Below are 5445 nucleotides of genomic sequence, written 5' to 3'. Positions count from 1 at the left end.
CAACCAAACCACTCATTTTCTGAGAATACAGAGTAACTAAATATATGTTGAACTCTTCCCTTCAAAGTTTCCCTCTCACAATTACAAATGATAAGCTGAGTTCAGACACTAAAGTATAGAATCATTATAAGTAGCCAGATTCACAATTATTGTTTTCTAAGTCGTAAGTCAGCCCACCAGGTGAGAATTCCTTTTTCTTCAACCTTATCTTTCCCCTTTGCTACCCCACACCCTGCATTTCAGCTGTACAGACAACTTGCAGTTCCCCAAATGTATCACCCAGTTCAATAACTTTGTGCCTTTGTTTATGCATTCTCCCCACAGCTCCAAGCCTAGCTCAATTTTTATTCATCAGGAAAGCTCCTAATCATGCTTCAAAACTCAGGACAGGCATTATGTCCTCAGTGAAGTGAAGCCTTCTCAAGTTCCCATGAGATGGTACATCCCTTCTACCTCTCTGCCCTCAGTATTCCTCCATGGGAGCCACTGGCTGCGGCCCTCCAAAGGCAGCAAGCTCCACTGGAGAGGGAAGAGTGATTTATCTTCTCATTTCCTTTTCCCAGCCCATGGTCTGGCACAAAGTAGATCTCCAAAAATCTTGTGGGGCCAAGGAATGCAGGAAGTCTCCTCTAGTTTGGTTCATTTGTCTGAAGGAGTTTCACTGTCTAAGTTCCCTGTTTCAAATTCTTCCTGATATAAAAGATCAGGAAAACAAGTTCCCCCCCCCCCCACCCCTTAGGACAAATGGGCATGGATTATGAAAATGTTATGCAAGATTAGGCAAATGCTACTGACTTTCCTGCAGGAACTGTCCACCTATGCAACTTTCAGACTGTTCGGCAGTCAAGCTTTTGTTACCGGTGGATGGGGCTGGTGGACAGGACTGTGACAATCGATTTCTTTAGGGGATAAACTTTTCTTGCTCCCTCAGCTCTACTCCAACTGAATGAGGTAAGACTGTTTATCAGAATCTTTTCTTTGTGCCATAGCAACCTGAATGCTCTCCCTGGTCTGTGAGAGGAGAGACACAGGAAATCAGCTTTCTTTCTCTCTTCCTATTTGTAAGAATCTTTTGACTGAAACTATGCTAGCAGGCTTGAGTTGAATGAAGGTGAAATTGAGGGGACTGCAGTTGTTAGAAAGAAACAGAATGATGTTAAATGTCATTGGTGATGAGGAGGTTGAAGAGTTCACTGAGGAACAGACAGAAAAAGGAGAATTAATTCTCCATGAAAAAAGTGAAAAGTGAAAGTTGCTCAGTCATGTCTGACTCTTTGTTTGTATAGTCCATGGAATTCTCCAGACCAGAATACTGGAGTGGGTAGCCTTTCCCTTCCCCAGGGAACCTTCCCAACCCAGGGATCGAACCCAGGACTCCTGCATTGCAGGCAGATTCTTTACCAGCTGAGCCACCAGGTGAGCCCAAGAATACCGGAGTGGGTAGCCTATGCCTTCTCCAGTGGATCGTCCCGACCCAGGAATAGAACCGGGGTCTCCTGCATTGCAGGCAGATTCTTCACCAATCCACAGATGGAAACAAATCAAAATGAGATCTGGAGTTGCAGCTGAGATTTGACAACAACAACAACAAAAAATGTGGTCATGAGCAGTAGCTAATTCTAGGAAAGGAGAGAGGTGGGGTGGGGGGGGGGGGTTTGGGGAGAGAGAGTGAGAGAGAGAAAGAGAAACTCCAGGAGGTAAGAACTGCTTATAAGTATGATGCTCCATTTCTGATTTCCAGATGGTGATATTTTTCTGTAAGGATGTCATTCAGGAGAATATTCAGAATGCTATAATCAGAATGATATTTTAGTACCTCAACTTTATTTTAAGCTGCTAATTAATGAGACATACTAAATACTAATGAAATTATTTTAAGAAGACAATAGAACATATTTACATGTATATATATTTATATATCAGCATATAATTACTTTATATATATATATATATGTATACACACACACATATATGTGTGCCTTCTGTTTGCCGCCCTCGCCCCCTGATTGTTGGATAGAGGTGTCCACTCTGTTGGATAATGAGAGAAAAGCATATACATGGTAGACAGAAAAATGGTCCTCATCCCAAAGTTGTCAATGTGTTACCTTACAGGTCAAAAGAGACTTTGTAGATATGAATAAATGAAGGATCTTGAGGTGGAGAGATTATCTGGGATTATCTGTGTGGGCCCAACATGACTGTAAGCTCCCTTATTGGAGAGAGGGTGGAGTGTCAGAGTCAGGATGGGAGAGGTGATGTCAGAATAGAATGTCAGTATCAGGGAGAGACTGGAAGATGCTGTGCTGAAGCTGGAGGAAGGAGCCAGGATTGGAAGAATGTGGGTAACCTCTACAAACTGGAAAAGGCAGGAAACAGATTCTTCTCAAGAGCCCTCAGAAAGGAACGCAGACTTGCTAACCCTTTAGTTTAGCCCAGTGAGGCCCGTTTTGGATTTCTGACCTTTAGAATTTTAAGATACTATAATTTGCGCTGTCTTAAGCTACTAAACCAGAGAAGGCAATGGCAACCCACTCCAGTGTTCTTGCCTGGAAAATCCCATGGACGGAGGAGGCTGGTGGGCTGCCGTCTACGGGGTCGCACAGAGTCAGACACGACTGAAGCGACTTAGCAGCAGCAGCAGCAGCAGCAGCAGCCAGCTACTAAACTTGTAGTAATTTGTTGCAGCTCGATAGAAAACCAAAACAAAAGGTAATAGGCTCTTCTAGATGAACATGATGTTTCAAGGGATCTGTGTCAGTGGGAAATAGTAGGAAAACTGGAGAATGATGCTGATTAAGAGATGGCAGAACCACTGATGTTGGAAGGGTCTCAGGGTTTGACTTCAAGATGTGCAAGTGACTTGTCCTTTTTCATCATTCTTCCTTACTCTCAGGTCCAAGGAAACAGCAATGTAATCATAAAGACACACATATAGCAATATCCTTGCTTCATCACATAGAGTATTTTCTGCATATTACAGAAATTTTTTAAAGAATAATTTCAGTATGGCCTTAATGAAATAATTATCCTCATATTTAATCCTTCCATAGTTTAACCACTCTAATTTGTTGAAACCTTTGTAAATTCTCAAGGACAAATTTAACTACAAATAATAAATTATTTAAAACCTACAGTGAAAAGGCTTTCTGAACCAATTCCCACTGAGCAGACATTTTCTGAATCTCAATCTTCCATCATCTTCCAGAAGATGCAAAAGAAGAAGTTGGGCAAGTAACGTAATTTCCCTGGAGTTCTTATTTTGTGAAATTATGCCTAATTCATTGAAATGGGTAGAGAATGTTGAATCTTAGATCTGGAAGGAACCCCAGAGATGGAAGTAGCCCAGATTCCTCATTTTGCATATGAGAAAACTGAATCAGTTACTTGCCCAAGATTTCCCATTGCATTGCCCTCTGTCTATGCCCCTAAATGAACAACACCTCAGGTTTTGTACTCAATAGTAGCAATACAGAAGTGACAGATTTTTTTGTGTGTGTGTCCTTAAGAATTGTATAATCTAGGAAGGAAGATAGACAAATAAAATAAATATATAATATTTTGTAAATACAATGATAGAAATAAGCATCAAGAATTGGTTAGGTTGAAGGAAGGGCACATAGACCAGATAGGCATCACTCATCATGGATATTCATTGATTTTTAAAATAAAAGCTATTATTGGCTTGTTTTTATTTTACAAAAACAATTGGTCTTTGGTCAGTTGTTTTTAAAATACTATCAATAAAATGAAAGTAAAAATTGTCCATAATCATATTATCCAGTGAGAACTACTTTTTTTTTGAATTGGAGAATAATTGCTTTAAAATGCTATAGAGGTCTCTGCGGTACCTCAACACGAATCAGTCATAATTGTATATATGTCCCCTCCCTCTTGAGCCTCCCTTTCCCTGCCATTCCACCATTCCTGTGTTATCACAGAGTACCAAGCTGGGCATCCTGTGTTATATAGCAGCTTCCCGCTAGCAGAGATAACTACTCTCAGCATTGTCTTATACATCCTAAAAAGTATAGTAATGTTAGATCTACATAGATATATCCACACAGCCATGCAATATGTTCATATTTCTAGTGTGTCTCTCTCAATATATGTATAATTTTAATGGATATATATGCATCCTTCTGCTATTTGTCACTTATTTCTAAATCACTGAATATGAGGGTTAGAATAAATATACTGAGTACCATCTTGTCCAACTGCCAAATAAATAATTTTTATAAATTTTTAAATAATTTAAGATATACAGAAAAATGTAAAGATAGTACTGAGAATTCCCCATATCTACTTTCCTCTATTATTAACATCTTACATTATTAAGGTAATTTATTACAATTAATAAATCAATATAGATTCATCATTATTAATTACAGTCCATACCTTTGTTTCCTTAGTTTTACCTAATGTTCTTTCTCTGTTCCACAGTCCCATCCAAGGTACCACATTATGTCTAGTTTTCATATCTTCTGTGTCTCCTCTTAACTGTTAGGATTTCTGACTTTCTTGTTTTTGATGGCCTTGACGTTTTTGAAGAATATTTATCAAATATTTTGTAGAATGTCAACTCTGTTGAAATTTGTCTGGTGTTTTTCTTATAATCAGGTTGGAGTTATGAGTGTGAGGGAGGATGGTCACAGAGTTAAAGTAGCATTCTCATCACATCGCATCAAAGGTACAGACAGTTAAAATCAACATGACATGACTGCTAATGTCCTTTTGATGACATGACTTGATTACCTGGTTCACATATTGTTTTTCAGGTTTCTTTTCTGTAAAGTTACTCCCTCTCACTTTACTATACTTTATTATTTGGAAGAAAGTCACTATATTAATCCCATATCCAAGGAGTAAAAGTTAGATGGTGTAGTAGCTAAATAATTTATTTGGAGTTCTGCACAGGAGATTTGTCTATTCTCCCAGAATTATTTATTTAAGTAATCACTCTTTTGTATTAGTATGGATTCATGGACATTTATTTTAGATTTGGGATTCTTATTCAATACAGTTTTATTTATTGTGTGCTCCTATTGATTAATAAGAGCTTTTCCAGCTGGCTCTTGTATCTCTTTGACATACTACATCATTGTGTGTGTGTGTGTTTAGCACTCCCTTATTTAAGATGTTACAAGTTTATCACTTATAGTCCAGCCATCTCTCAAGCTGCGTTGGTTCCTTTCACAGAAGAATATTAGAAACCAAGTTCTGGGTACTATGCATATGCAAGTTTATTACTATTGGGTGTTTTGTTTCTAGACCCTCTCACCTGACAGAGAGAGGAAATATATATGTGTATGCTAACTCATCCATATAAACATAGCTAAAAATATTTCCATATGTAACCATCTGTATGTATGTTAAGCTAATCGTGAGTTAATACTGATGTCCTCAACTCTAATCCATTTACCACCTGGATTGTTCTAGCCTCTTCCC

General features: G+C 38.5%; 1 protein-coding gene across 1 annotated transcript in view; it reads left to right on the top strand.

Annotated features, from left to right (window-relative positions):
• Positions 1-853: 853 nt before the first annotated feature.
• The window catches only part of ITPRID1 (ITPR interacting domain containing 1), a 111258-nt gene continuing 106666 nt past the window's right edge, over positions 854-5445 (top strand). Inside the window, exon 1 of the mRNA XM_061166536.1 lies at positions 854-951. The gene's annotated coding sequence lies outside the window, so the exon portion shown is untranslated. The remainder of the gene's footprint in view (positions 952-5445) is intronic.

Source organism: Dama dama, chromosome 18, assembly GCF_033118175.1.
Source record: "Dama dama isolate Ldn47 chromosome 18, ASM3311817v1, whole genome shotgun sequence".
Classification (NCBI taxonomy): domain Eukaryota; kingdom Metazoa; phylum Chordata; class Mammalia; order Artiodactyla; family Cervidae; genus Dama; species Dama dama.
Note: the sequence above shows the minus strand (reverse complement) of the source record. Positions and strands in the feature narration are given on the sequence as shown.